Consider the following 15,849-nt stretch of genomic DNA (forward strand, 5'->3'; position numbering starts at 1 on the left):
TTCTGTTGAGGAATCAGCTGATAGTCTTAAGGGAGCTTTTACATTGCTGCTTTTAAGATTTTCTCCTTTTACTTAACCTTTGGTATTTTAATTATGATGTGTCCAAGATGTGGGCTTCTTTGGTTTCATCTTGTTTGGGATTCTCTGCACTTCCTGGTCTTGTATTTTTATTTATTTTTTGCCAGGTTAAGGAAGTTTTCCATCATTATTTCTTCAAATAGATTTCAGTTCCTTGCTTTGTCTCTTCTCCTTCTACTACCACTCTGATGCAAATATTGGTGTGTTTGATGTCATTCCCAGAGCCTCCTTAAACTATCCTCATTTCTTTGGATGGTTTCTATTTTGATTTTTCTGTTCTGATTAGGTGTTTCCTAATCACTGATTCCATCATTAGCCAAATCACTGATTCCATCATTAGCTTAATCTGATCTATGGTTGATTACCTTTAATGTATTCTTCATTTCTGACTGGTTCTTTTTTTTTTTTTAATGTTTTCTCTCTTATTTTTTATGTTTCTTATCTCTTTGTTGAGGTTCACACTGAGATCACTGAGCATCCTTTCAATCAGTATTTTGAACTCTGCGTGTGCTAGCTTGTTAGTCTCCATTTTGCTTAATTCTTTTTCTGAATTCTCTTTTGTTTGTTTGTGTTTTGGGGGGGCATGTTTTCTTGTCTCCTCATTTGGCTGCCAATGTGCAGATCTACTGTGACTCCTGGTCTTTGTAGAGTGGCCTTATATAGTAGGTGCCCAGTGGGGCTCCCCTGATTTGGTGCTGTAGAGGTCCCCCGATATGAGTTGTTTGTGCCCTTCTGCTTTAGTTGAAACTTGATTGCTGTTGGCATATCAACAGGAGGGATTGACCCTCAGGCAGATTGTGAGGAGTGGCCATGACTATAGTGGAGGAGCTATTGTTCAGGGGCTAACCCTATAGATCAGGATTAACTTCAGAGAACTCTGGTTCCTGCTAAGTCTGTCTTTGAGTTTGCCTTTGTGGATGTGGTTAGGTTATCTTATAGTGTGGTCTGAAGCTGGCCACTGAGTGTGTTGGTTCTGGGGTCTTTTGGGGCATGCAGGCCAAGGTTAGTGGCTGCCTATGATCTCCATTTTGATACTTGGTATGAGATACAAAGTGATCTGCAGATGGTTGCCACTTGTGCTGGGCTTGGAGGTACCTATGAGAGAGAGGCTAAGCTGTGAATTGAGGCTGGATGCTTTTAGTACTGAACTTGATGCATAGAAAGAGTTATCCGGCATGCTGAGGCCAAACACTACTTATTTTCAGTTTGTGAACCTTTAAGAAATTTTAGGAAAGTCTCTAGCATAAGCCAAGACAGGACATTTGTAAAGAAAATCCCCTGGAAGGAGCTTGGATTGGCCTGTAAGTTGGGTGGAACAGGGATGATGGAATCCCTAAGGCTGTGTGAACAGTAATAGCCATGTTGATGGAGATTTAGATATGGTACCCAACTGTGCTTATAACATGGAGGGATCAGCGAAGGAACAATGACTTCTGCCAGCACTTCTATCTGGTAGAATGCTGACCCTCCAGTCCTTGCTCTAAGGCCAGTCAATTCAGTTCCCTCCATTTGTCCATAATACTTTTCAAACTACTGCACAAGTGCTGGAGCTCAAAGTGAGTCAGTGAGTCAGCAAATAAGTTCATGCATGGACGCTTTAAGAGGAGCTCCTGGGACCTCAGCAGCCTTTTGTCTCACTCAGCCACTACCTCCACTGATTTTCACAGCTAGAAGTTATGGAGACTTGTTTTCCTGTAACTGGAGTAGTTGGCTGGGGAGCCCAGTGTGAGGCTGAGCTTCCTTGCTCCCCAGGGTGGACCTCTGGAACCAATTTTTAACCACCACATAAGGGTGTTGGAGCAGCCTGATTCTTGTTTCCACCGCTCTTACCAGTCTTGAGGTGGCTTCTTCTGTAAATTCTTAGTTTTAGAGCTTCTGTTCACCTAGACTTCAGGTGGTTCTCAATAATGGTCATTCTGTAGGTTAGTTGTAATTTTTATGTGGTTTTGGGAGTGTTATCTGTGTGGTGTCCTCTAAGTCCCTATCTGTTGTTGGTGGAATTGGGATTCTTGGGGTGCTGCAGGAACAAGAATTCCCTAAGGCCCCCCTGGGGGATGAGGCATTGTAGGAAGCTTTATTTCTGTGGCATAAAACCTCTGAGTTTTCAAGATCCCATCTCCCACTGTCCACCTTGGAAAAAGTCCCATTCTGCTGTCATCAGGGCTGAGATCAAAGCCATTTGACCAAAGCCTTCATTCCATATTGAAACATAGTGCAGACCAGCATCTGGATAGGTTAGCTCATGTTCTCAGCTGCAGTCCACTGCATGTAGGGTCTGCATGGCATGGGCTATGCAGTTTCTATGGCTACATGGCCATGGAGGTACATGACGAGTGTGGGTCATGGAACAAATGAATGCAAGGAAGCAGGAGCAAAGCAAGAGGAACAAGAAAGAGAAAATTATTTGTCTGGGAATTTTATATTCCCAAATTTTAATGGGCTTACATTGGCTCTACCCCTCTAGCCAATTATGTTTGTTCCCAGGTTAGACTGACAGGCAAGCACCTTCCTTCTGTCACCCCAACTTCACTGAGCATGTGCACCTTCTCCTCTGTTGGACCCATTCCCCCAGTGATTTGCAGAGAATGGATGGGTGGTTGGTTCCCTGGGGAGTGTAAAGTTGCAGCTTCCTGATGAAGCTGCCCAGATGACCATGCTTACAATGTCTGGCCTTCCCTTTGCTCCTCCTCCTATTGTTATTATTATTTTTTTTTTTGTTAATTCTCACTAGAGGATATTTTTATCCATTGATTTTTAGAGTGCATGGAAGAAAGGGAGGGAAGGGAGAGAGAGAGAGGGAGAGAGAGGGAGAGAGAGAAACATCAATGTGAGGGAGAAATATCAGTTGGTTGCATCCCAGACATTCCCAACTGGGGATCAAACCTGAAACCTGGGTATGTGACCTGAATCAGAATTAAACCCACCACCCACCACCCACCATCTTTTGGTGTATAGGATGATGCTGCAACCAACTGAGCCACACTGGCCAGGGCTTAGTACTATTTTTGATATTAAATTTCAGTTGACTTTTCAGTGCTATTTAAAAATCACTCCCTTTGGGCATCCAAATTCTCATTCACTGTTGAAGAAGCATTAAAAGAATTGATACAAAATAGCAGATATTTTAAGTATTATATCTTTGATTAAAGTGTAATAAAATTAGAAATTAATACTAAAGTTTATATGTACTCCCAGGAAAAAAATAAGAAAAATTGATATCTGGTTGGTACTATTAATATAGATTAAATTTCAAAGAAACACTAACTAGTTAACTTAAAAATCATTGCCAATATATTTTACATAAAAATTGATGATGTACAGTTAAATGTATAGTACACTCAGAGGAAACTATATGAAAGAATTATTTTTAATTTAAAAGAAAGGGAGAGACTTCTGGCTTCAGCTTAAGGTGCAAATAGCTGGAAATAATGTAACACCCAAAATAATAAAAAAAGTCACTATAACATATAATAATTATTTTTCCTTTAATATCAGATTAATGATATTTTAGGGCAAACGCTTTTAAAAATTTGCGGAGCAATAGGATCATTGAGCAATTATCTTTAACCCTTGAGTGAGAATGATTTCAACCCCTGAGACACAAGGACTCATGGCTAGAGTAGGACAACAGAAAACCCCCTGGATCCCACCAGCAGGTATCAAGCATCAGGTGTCAAGCAATATCAATTGTATTGCCTTGTGAAAGACAAGAATATAGGCAGACCTTCTATGAGGTACACATACAAATTGAAGACCTAGAGTTGAGAATAATGAGACTTGAGGAAAATTTTCTGGCTAAGCACACAAATGTAAGGAATTCCAGAGGATTTTGAAGCCAATTGTGAATCATAACAACAACAAAACAAAAACTCAGCTCAATTCTGAATAAAATTGATAGCCTAACCCTAGCTGGTCAAGGGCACATGCCTAGGTTGTAGGCTCAATCCCCAGTAGGGGGTGTGCAAGAGGCAGGCAATCAATGATTTTCTCTCATCATTGATGTCTCTATCTCTCTCTACCTCTCCCTTCTTCTCTGAAATCAATAAAAAATTAATAGCCTAGAACAGTGGTCGGCAAACTGCAGCTCGCGAGCCACATGCAGCTCGTGAGCCGCGGTTTACCACTCTGTTGACTAATGAGTTTGCCGACCACTGACCTAGACTCTCGATTCCAATAATTACAGGCTGTTGTTGTTCCTTGTGATTAAGCCCCTATCCCAGTGGTCAGCAAACTCATTAGTCAACAGAGTGGCAAACCGCAGTGGCTCGCGAGCTGCAGTTTGCCAACTACTGGCCTACAAGATGAGATCTAAAATATGATTTACCATAGTAAATGTTATGTTATATATGCTCTTAAAAATAATTTGTATTCTCATCATAGAACATTGACTATGGTAAGACATATTTTGGGCCTAAAATATCCTAAACCTCAACAAATTAAAAAATATTAAATTAAAATATAATTTCACAGTCTGAAGTGGAATTAAATTAGAACTCAATAACCAAGATGTCTGAAAAATCCTCAAATATTTGTATACAAATTAGCACACTTCTATATATCATGTGGGTTAACAAAGAAGTAACAAATAAAATTTAAAAATATTTCATATTGCATAAAAATAATATATCAAAATTGTAGTGTCCTACTACAGAAATATTTAAAGGAAAAATTATAGTAATAACACTAATATTAGAAAGAAAAATTGGCTGAAGTTAATGAACTAAAATTCTCATTTTAAGAAATAAATACAACAATATAAATGAACAAACATTTAGAGGGTATTGGGGGACTGGTGAAGGGGTTGAGAAGTACAGATTGGTAGTTACAGAGTAGTCATAGGATATAAAATACAGCATAGATAATAAAGTCAATAATATTATAATAACTATGTATGGTGTCAGGTGGGTACTTGAAATATCAGAGGGAATATACTGTAGAATATAAGATTGTCTAACAACTATGCTGTACACCTGAAACGAATACTGAATGATACTGAATATAAACAGTAATTAAAAATTAATTAAAAAAAGTAAAAATCAAAACAAGTGTAAGGAGTTAATTAACCCAAAGTAAGTAGAACAAATGAGATAATTATCATAAGAGCAGAAAAACTTTAGTTTTAAAACAAACAATAAACTGCCAATGAAACCCTCAAGATAGTTCTTTGAAAAGATCAATAAAATTAATAGATCTGTAGCCTAACTATTCAACAAAAAAAGAGAGACGAAGCAAATTATCAACAACAGTAATGAATGAAAGTCACTGTAAAAGCTATAAATATTAAAACTATAAGATAATATTATTAACAGTTTTATGCTTCTAAGCCCGATAATTTAAGTGAAATGGACAAATTCCTTGAAACACAAATGACCAAAATTTACTCATGAAGAAATAATCTGATGACCCTGTAACCCTGGAACTGTACATTAATATTTAGTTTGAAAATATTCTCACATATACCCTGGCTGGGTGGCTAAGTTGGTTGGAGCATGGTCCCATACATCAAAAGGTTGTGGCTTCCACTTCTGTACATACATAGGGCACATGTGGCAGGTTTGATCCCTGGTTAGGGTGCGTATGGGAGGCAACCAATCAATGGTTCTCTCTCACATTGATGTTTCTCTCTCTCTCTCTCTCTTTCAACAAATTCATTAACTCTCTCTCTCTCTCTTCTTCTCTCTCTCTAAAAATCAATTAAAAAACATATCCTCAAGTGAGGCTTAAAATTTTTTTTTTTAAATATTCTCACATACTTCTGTGTTCTGGTTTTACATAAGCACTTGGGAAGTCACCACTCTGTCCTAACAAGAAGTAGAAATCTAAATAGACTGAAAAATCAGCAACTCTTCCTGGATTCATAATAGGAGAAGACACAGTGGCTTGTGTCTTGGCTTGAAAAGACAAGACAGACGAATACAGGAAGTCATGGTTTATTGGAGCAGAGACTCAAAATTGAAAGCCACCTTGGGAACCAGTTCTGGGTTAGGAGAAACTGAAGTGTAATTAACAAATTTGTTGAGGGATCAATGTAGACAACTCTGAAAGGGGACCCAGTAAAGGGGGGCCCCCATAATATTGTGAAATTGACTTCTAGGAGTTTGACTATGTTCCCACAGTAAATATCAGAGAAAAATCCCTGCACGCTCTGGCAGATGAGAGGAAAAGTTACCATTTTTAAAAAATTAACCTGGTTCAAATTTTATTCCCACACTTCCTTCATCTTAATTAGCTGCAAAGAATGATTTATGGATAAGCAAACCCCAAAAAAGAACTGCAATGTCCAAGGGGGGTTGGGCTGAAAAATATTAGAGATCTAGATTTTATCAGATCCATACACAAAATTTGAAAACGCAGTCATAATATAAAACAGCAGCTCCCAGAAACGCCTTCAAGTTCACTGTCTTCTTCAGAAGCTGACTCAATCCCAGTTTGCTTCATTCTTGGCAGCCTCACCAAAATTCTCCACAAGCTCTGGATCTTCATCCTCATCCTCTCCAGTAGCAAGTGGTGCTTTCCCATCCACAGGTTGTTTGGGCAGCTTCAGCCAGTCTCCTTACACTGGCCAGGCTGCCTGCACCAAGCTGGGTTAAGATGCTGGTGGCATTTCTGTCAGCTGCTTTGTCTCAGCATGGCCTGCAGTGGTGGAAAGTGTTCGCTGCCAGAGATGCCTGAACGCGTTGAGTTGTTAAAGTGGATCACTGTTCCTTGGCTTATGAGCGTATTTTCCGCTTCAATACCAGATGTACGGCTTCCCTCTAACTTTAAGAACTGACGTTTGTGACATCTGCGGTAGCTGTTTGGAGAACCGCCGTCTTCTTTCTAGGAGCAGCTCCTTTCCCGACCACTGTGCTCTTGTGCCTGCAGTTGGGCCAGTTTCTCTGGGATCAGGATGGTTGCTTTCCCTGTGTTGGAGAGGAAGTGGGGCCCCGTGGGGGACTGGGGCTGGCGCTCAGGGGGTCTTGCGCAGAGCGGCTGGGAATGAGCGCACACACCGGAGCACTCTGCGCCTCACAAGGCCTGCCCTCACCGGAAGCTAGCTAACCAGAGCCTAACCTGCTGAGAGGTTCACTGACCTGGTGTAAGGAAACACCCACCTCCAGTCCCTCTAGCCGTCCTGTCCCAGCTAAGCGGGAGGGGAAAATCCTGAGAAACACGTGTGACTTGAGACCTAATCGAGAGGCAATAGAATGCTTCCCTCTCCCACGTTATGAACAGGCATCAAACAAATTACATGATACCCAGATATCAAACAGTTTGCAAGGCATACCAAGAGGCAAAAGATACAATTTGAAGAAACATGGATAGCATCAGAACCGGACATGGCAAAGATGTTGGAATTACCAGGTCAGGAATTTAAAAACAACGATGACCAATATACTAAGGGCTCTAATGGATACAGTGTAAACAGCATGCAAGAACAGATGGGCGATGTAAGCAGAAGATGGGAATCCTGAGGAAGAACCCAAAGGAAGCACTAGGGACAAAAACAAAACAAAACACTGCAACAGAAATAAATAATTGCTGAGAAAGGATCTGTGAGCTGGAGGACTGATCAACAGAATCCACATGAAAACCTTCACACGGATGTTTATAATTATTGTCGTGTCTTTTAAGTAATCAAGATGTCTTTCAGTAGATAAAATGAAAAATAAACTATAGTACATCCAAACAATGGAATATTATTCAGTGCTAAAAAGAAACGAGTTATCAAGCCCTGAACAGACATGGAGGAACTTTAACTACATATTCCGTAATGACAGAAGCCGATCTGAAAAGGCTGCACACTGTATGATTACAACTATATTGCATTCTGGAAAAGGCAGAACCATGGAGAGAGTAAAAAGATCACTGGTTGCCAGAGACCAGTGAGGAGGGAAAAGATGTACAGGAAGAGCACGGAGGATTTTAGGGCAAAATGAAATTACTCTGTATGAAACGATAATGGTAGATACATATCATTATACATTTGTACAAACCCATAGAATATACAACAGGAGTGAACCCTAATGTAAACTATGGACTTTGAAAGATTATGATGTATCAATGCAGGTTATTTAATTGTAACAAATAGTGCTAGGGGGGAAGATGTTGATAATGTGGAAGGCTATACATATATGGGAGTGGGGGATAGACTGGAGATCTGTGCCTTCCTATTAATTTTATTATCATCCTGGAACTTCTCTAAAAAAGTCTTATGAAACATTCCCCCAGAGAAAACTTGAGGATCAGATGTCTTTAAATAGAACATTTATAAAATATTTAAAATAGAAATAATACCAATTCTGCAAAAATTCTTACAGAAAATGGAAGAGAAAAACACTTCACAACTTATTTGAGGCTAGTAAAATAAAAGCATGCAAAGACACTGCAAAACAAAACAACTATAGAACAAAAACAACGTAAAACTCCTTAAATTAATATCAGCAATATAACAAATGAGTAATAGATTTTTACCAAGTGGAGTTCATTCCAGAAATGAAAATCTTTTTTTTTAAATTAATTTTTTTCTTTATTGTTGACACTATTACAGATGTCCCAGTTTCCCCCTTTGCCCACCTCCATCCAGACCCTGCACATCTTCCCTCTGACCATCACCACACTGTTGTCTGTGGGTTATGCATATATGTTCTTTGGCTAATGCCTTCTTTTATCCAGTCCCCTCCTCCCTCTTCTCTGACAGCTGTCAGTCTGTTCCATATATCCATGCTTTTGTTTCCACTTTGTTAGTCAATTTATCTGTTCTGTTATTTGGAAGCTTGGGACAAATTACTAGTAAAACCGTATGCTTCTAGCATATACTCAGTAGATCTCTGATTGTTTTTCTTGACAATATTTTTATTACTCTTAAGTTGTAGTCTAATTTTTAAAATTTTTACTTAACAAAAATGCCATTAATTTTGTTAAAATTTTCTGTTTTATAAAGTTACATGCAAAAGAATAAAACTAGACTGCTATTTGATACCATACACAAAATTAAACTCAAAATGGATCAAATTATTTACATATTGAAAATGAAGAAAGCAAAATCATGCACAGAATGCTATGTCCCCCAACTTTAGGAACTACACATTTAATGTGGTTTTCAAATACATCAACATTGGCATGAATTCATACTTACTTTATCTTTTTTGTGTGTGCATGAAATTATCTTTTAATTACAGGAATTTAAAAAAATCATTATATCTACATTTTTCCTGATGTGCCATATATTTACTCTGTCTGGTATAATAGATAACTCAATAAGTTGTGGTCTCAACCACTCCACTATTAATTATTGCCATATTTTCTTTCATCTCATTTGATATACTATCAACAATAGGATTGCTACTTTCATAGTTTATTTGATCTATCACGCATTCATTCTTAATCAGATAGCTTAAAACACATGTAATTCAATTACTCATCTAATCAGAATTCATTCTGAGCACCATGGTGAATAACAAAGAATGCAAGAATGCACATACATACTCTATTAAAGTTTTTGTTCTCAGTTTTTAGCTAAAATTAATACAAGAAAAAGCTGCATAAATATTAATTTGTATTTTCAGTAAAATGTATTAGCTAGAGTATTTCTAGAAGTTTTCATCCAATGTGCTACTAAATGGCACATTATAAAAATTCTTTTAAAATTTAAGTTTTTCTCTGAAGTTAATTTTGACATTAGCATCTTAGCTACTACATGTTCTTCTAAACATTAGAAATTGCTTGCCACTAAATCTCCTCAGTACTCCTAACTTACTATAAGGCTGAGAAGGAGTCCTTTTTTTTTTTTTTTTACTGTTCTGATCTTATCTAATTTTAAACATTTTAAAATTAGTGCTCAAATATGAACTCATAATCTTTTTTTCTTCTTACTGTGGATATTACTTAATTTATAATCGTTTTAGTATCAGTTTAGTTTACTTAATATTTAAAATGTTATCCAAAATTTCAAAAAAATTGAAAACATATTATAATTATTAATAAACAATTCATTCCCAGTAGAAAATCATATATAATAGAGATGAATTAAATGTTGCCAATATTATCAAGAGATGGCGACCTTATGGTGTTTGTAAATAATTTTCCATTTGTATCATAAATATTCATATATACATATATAAAGTAATATATGTACAAAATTAATAAGTTCAGAGGCTCTGAATCATTTATGTACTCTAATACATTTTGACTTGCATACCGTTCTATAACCATAAATATTTTAAAACATTGTTTGTGCATAAGACCCTAGCTTTATGTTAAGCAATATTTAGCATAAGCCAATTTATTCAATAGGGAATGTCTATTTATTGCACTTTTCATCCATAACTAATAATATTAAAAGATCATTCTGCTATGAAAAGTTTGAATGTACTACAGGTTTACACTTGATTATTTCTGTCAAACTAGATAAGTGTCCTTTTGATAAATTTATCACCTTTATTAGTCTATAATTATTTCAGAAAAACAGAGCTACTTGGTCAAATCCACATGAGGAATTCTATGTCTTTGGGATTTTTCTAAAACTATCAATTCTAAGTGGGCTCATAGTTCAGCCCTTTCTTGATTCAGGAAAGACTTTAACATCAGTGCCATCCTGAAAATTTTCATGCAACATTCTAATTCAAAGACATTAAAAATTATATTTTGTAATTCTTCTATCCCTGCCCTTTCTCCTTAAATAACTTTTACATAAGCTAGTATTTGGCACCTATACTTCTCAATATGGACTTTTAAGAAAATGCCTGCCCTTTTAATTAGTACAAGGCCAGCCTCCGGTTCTTCAGTCCAGTGTGCAGCTGACAAGAAGCAGAACAAGTTGACAGCAATGTGTGTGGTGGCCAATGGTTCCATGGAAAATTGGAGGAGAGGGGAGCTGAGTCTGCACTGTCTAGTATGTGATTTTACTTCAGCCAGTTTTTCTTAATAAAGGGAAACTTAAACCACAAATTGGAGGCAGCAAACATAGTGATCAAAAATGTGATCTTTATAATAAGTGCTATTGTCATTATCTCACTGTTTGGCTTCCTAAGAAAGACCACACAAGTTTCATAGAAAGACTATTGTGAAGATCAATGGCCAATTGTATGCAGTACTGCAGAGATATCATGCAAGGTTTTGGATTAGACCACTTTTAATTTTTTTCCAAGTTGAAAAAGTATGCTATATTTGTGTGTTAGACTAAATGTCATTCAACTGGATACTATGTCTCTCACATGATTTTTGAATGCCCTAAATGATTAAATTAATGATAAAATGAAAAGGATAACATGTTTACTACTTCACTCAAATGAAGACTTGCAAGAAATAATAAGTAAGGAAAATGTTTAATATATTTTTAACAAGTACATAGATTATTATTATGTAGTTATAGAAATCACCTACCTATCTTATTGAACATTTCACTACTAGGTTTACTATTTCTGCATTTAGTTTTTTTTTTCACTCCCTTGCCCAAATATACAGCCAGAGTTGTGTCTTTGTTCTGTGAGCTTTTTGAGATTTAGAAATTTAGGGAACTGTTGGAATATTTTCTATAAGAAATCATGTTTTCATTGATACTGGTTGCTATTTAGAATTACATCTTAAATCACACTGTAGAGACTTTCAATAAAATATTTTATTTCTCAAATATACCTAGAATGAATATTTGGTTATTTTAACCAGTGAAAGTATATTTATATTGATGTAATAGAATAAAATGCTGTGTCTATCCACTTTGCCTTATTTCTGAATTAGTGTTTAATCAGGAGCTGTGTGATATAATGTTTACATACTGTTCAATAAAAAAAGCTAAATTCATTTCAAATCTCTTGCTGGATTAGTCTTCTGTAAGGTGAGTGACTGTCTACATGAAGTAGTTATAGGTGCTGGGAAGGTCCTGCAATAAAAAACAAAACTTTATCCCTAATAACATACTTTTAAATTACCACTTTAAGTTAAATTCTACCCTCTTTAAAAAACTATTACATATTTTTCAGATTTATTCTGAGAACAAATTTTGATAGGCATAAAAATGGAGAGCATAAAGATCCTGACCTTCCCCACCCAAGGTACCAGGATAGTAAAAGGTGCACCCGAAGGTGATACACTTGAGTTTGAAGAACTGGAACTACATTAGAATCTGCTTGCAGTTATTAATGAGTTATGATACTTTTCTTATAAAATATGAAAAAAACAGGGGAAGGGGTAGCAAGAAATCAAATATGTCAAAACCCATAGTAAAAAAAAAAAAACCCAAAACCAAAACACCTGTTTTTCAAATTTAACTATTTGTCATTCAACATAGGCAGATTTAAATAATAACCTTGCTGATTTTCATGAAACAAAATTAAGCAATAGATGACAGCACTAAACTGATGAAAATGTCCTCTGTAATATTTCTGCTCTTAAGATTGTTTTTCATTGTTAATTCCAATCAATTTTAGGCAAAGGATTTCCTGTTCTTACTGAATATTTGAGTGTTCAAAACAGCATTAAAAAATATTTTTTCCCAGCCATTGTTGTTCAGTGGTTGAGCATTTGACCTGTGGAGGTCATGGTTCAATTCATGGTCAGGGCACATGCCCTGGTTGTGGGCTCGATCCCCAGTGTGCAGGAGGCAGCTGATCAATGATTTTCTCTCATCATTGATGTTTCTATCTCTCTCTTTCTCTCCCTTCCTCTCTGAAATCAATAAAATTATATTAAAAAAATTTTAATATGGTCTCTAAATTACTTAGTGAAGTAAAAATGTAGATTTGTTTGTCTTATTTAAAGTGAAATTTAATGTAATATGAAAATATTTTCACCACGTTAAATCAATTCAGTCTATAACAGCATGCCATGACAACTGAAAGTTCTATTGAAACTTGTTTATACTAATAATAGGGTGCTAAAACTCTAATTTTAAAAAAAAAGTTTGCAAACAGTTCCAAGATACAAAGGAAAATATACTTTTAACTTAATTATAGTACTGCATCTCCCCAATACCAAAAAGACCTTTGAAATCCAATTAATATAATAAAATTTTAATATAATTTTATTAACCATTAACTTTTTAAGAAAATGACTGCAGAAACAAACAATCTAGGAAAGTAGACTTCAGCTCCCCTCTCTTACAATGCCCTAGGGTCATTGTTTCTTTTCCTTCGCTGCACATTTTCAGAGATGTTTAAAGTCTGCATGTTATATGACTTAGCGTAGCATGCTCTTTCTCTGACCATGCCAATGCTCAGTATTTTTACCTTGTCATTAATCCTTTTACATGTATCATAAACTTCCTTATATGACTTATGATATTCTAGAGGATTTATGCCTGAATTATTGACTTGTACTGAGGGTCTTTTAAAGGCAGGAATATTGCTGTGACCTTTCTCTCTCCACAGCAATGACATGCTTCACCCCATTGCCCCCTGCATGGCTGATATTTAAAAATATTTATTATTGAAAATACTGGAGAAAAAATTAACTAAGTTGAGACTTTAAGGAGGTTTGTATGTAGAGCAAGTCATCCCTAATGGGTCTGTGTAAAAACTGGATTTAACCTTGATAGAAAAATATCTGCACCTAAATACAGAACACTATTACCAATTTGTTTACTATTAGTTGTGGGTGATTTATTTCTTCCTGAGACTATCATTTTCATGATGATAAAAAATGTTTTAATCACACATGTTTTATTTAATTATTGGTTTAATGAGTTTGTTCTGCAATAAACTAAGTAACTTTATAGAGTACAATGGTATCATAGGCCAGGCTGTAAAAGAAGAAATGAAGTATAGATGGCTATAAAATAGGGCCAATTGTAGGTGGAAATAAGTTTATCAGTAAACAAAATCTGTTTCTGCAGAAATATTTGCATATCAAGGAAATGACTTTCATCTAACTGGAAAAAGGGATACTTTTCCTAAAAGTGGTCATATTGGCAAATTTATGATAAACAGGATATGTAGACTGTGTTCTTGTAGTTGTGGTAGAGAAAAAAAGCAGGGGTATGCAGACCACAAAGAATTGAGGAGGTACTATAGTGAAATTAAACAAACATCTATTGAGTGCTGGGAAAATAATTTGTTTATTACAAGAGTTGTAAGCAAACTTTGTTTTGTGTATTTGATTAAACTGCTGCTGAAATGACTAAAAGTTATAGACAGCTTCACAACTAAGAAAAGCCAATAGTGAATTAGAATGAAGTCGTCAAGATGCAACTCTAATCTCATGAGATGCTCCCTTAAAGAGGGGTTTCTCCTAGACTCTCGATTCCAATAATTACAGGCTGTTGTTGTTCCTTCTAATTAAGCCCCTATCCCAGTGGTCGGCAAACTCATTAGTCAACAGAGCAGAAAACCACGGCTCGCGAGCTGCAGTTTGCTGACCACTGCTATATCCAATTAATCGAGAAATAGGGGTTTCTCTACCCAGTTTTCTCTGTTTTCCCATCTTGGAAATAACTGTCCATCAGCATATCAAAATCTGAGAATTATAGCAGAAAAACACAAGTCACACAACCCTGGTTAATTATATTTGACTCCAAATGTAAGTCTTTTGCAACCTAATACCCATGAAAGTGTTGGAACTGATATTCCATTAGCAAACTTTGGAAGAGTTAGTACTTTGTTCTTTCCTAAAACAGGTGAAAAATATCCCGATTTATGGTAGTAAAGTTGAATGACAACTTAAGATTACTGAGTTTAGGTTTATAGTAATGAAATGTTTATGATTTAAAAACATCATTCTATGAACCTTGTATTATCTTTCAAATTAAAATGTGAACTAATATTTGTGTTTAATAGACTTAACAGAAAGCTTTATAAAAATAATCATGATTTTTTTCAATTAATTTTATTTTATATGGAAATCTATGCTTTTGAATATCATAGGTATTCATCTTTAAGGATATAAATTACAAGCATCACTTACAACTGGATGTGAATAATCATAATAAGTACCTTTTCTGGAGGGATTACTACTTCCCAGACGGTGAGAACTTCCTCTTCACTAACAACTGACATCCCAAGAATTTTGTGGTACTAGTACATTAGTGGCAGAAATACTATGAATCTAAGACTATAGATGTCAGCCTCCAAAAGATATGCACAGTTTAAGCTTATTACCTAGAAGGAAAAGAGCAATCTCTAAGACAGTAGCCTTTCAAATGTCAACATAAAAAGTGTCATGAAATGTTACCTTAGGATTGACATAGCAGAGGAGAAAAAGGAGGTCATTTCAAAGAGTAAGATCAGGTAATACTCAGGATGTGATTGCCATAGATTTGCTGATAAGGGATCTAAGCTTTTTAAAAAATCTGTGGAATAATCTAAAATGTGCTTTCCTTCCTTTAATTCATAAAACAAATATTGCTTAAATTTGTACAGTGTAGTTACCAACACATCTTTCTTGTATTTTTCAGGTGTTCATGATTCCCACATTCCCTGCTGTTGCTCTAGCTCTGACTTAAAAACGGGAAAATGTAACTAGAATAAAATGATCTCTTTAGTGGACCATAATTGCCACTCCATCACTGCTTTTCCAGAAATCTGTTTCTGTCCCACGGAAGATAGGGACTAGCAGTCTGGGAAGGTGATCAGATCGCCTTCAGCCATGGAGGAGTTATCTGTAATAGAGACAAAGACGCCAGGGAATGGAATGCAGAGCATTTATATCATAGGACTCCAAAGCTGAAAATAGAAGTTCGTGTTAAACTCAGGAAAAGAATAGTCTTCAGAGAGTCAGAGAAGCATCAATGAAAGCAGCCTGCTGATAGGTGAACAAAAGAAGCCTTTGTGTGAACACTGGCTAATTAAGTCTTGCAAT

The 15,849-nt window shown here is 36.0% G+C and overlaps 1 pseudogene; it reads right to left on the bottom strand.

The window, feature by feature from the left end:
- Positions 1–6,496: 6,496 nt before the first annotated feature.
- On the bottom strand, positions 6,497–15,047 carry LOC103298807 (transcription factor BTF3-like; annotated as a pseudogene).
- Between the last annotated feature and the right edge of the window lie 802 nt (positions 15,048–15,849).

The sequence above is a fragment of the Eptesicus fuscus genome, chromosome 3, assembly GCF_027574615.1.
Source record: "Eptesicus fuscus isolate TK198812 chromosome 3, DD_ASM_mEF_20220401, whole genome shotgun sequence".
Taxonomy (NCBI): domain Eukaryota; kingdom Metazoa; phylum Chordata; class Mammalia; order Chiroptera; family Vespertilionidae; genus Eptesicus; species Eptesicus fuscus.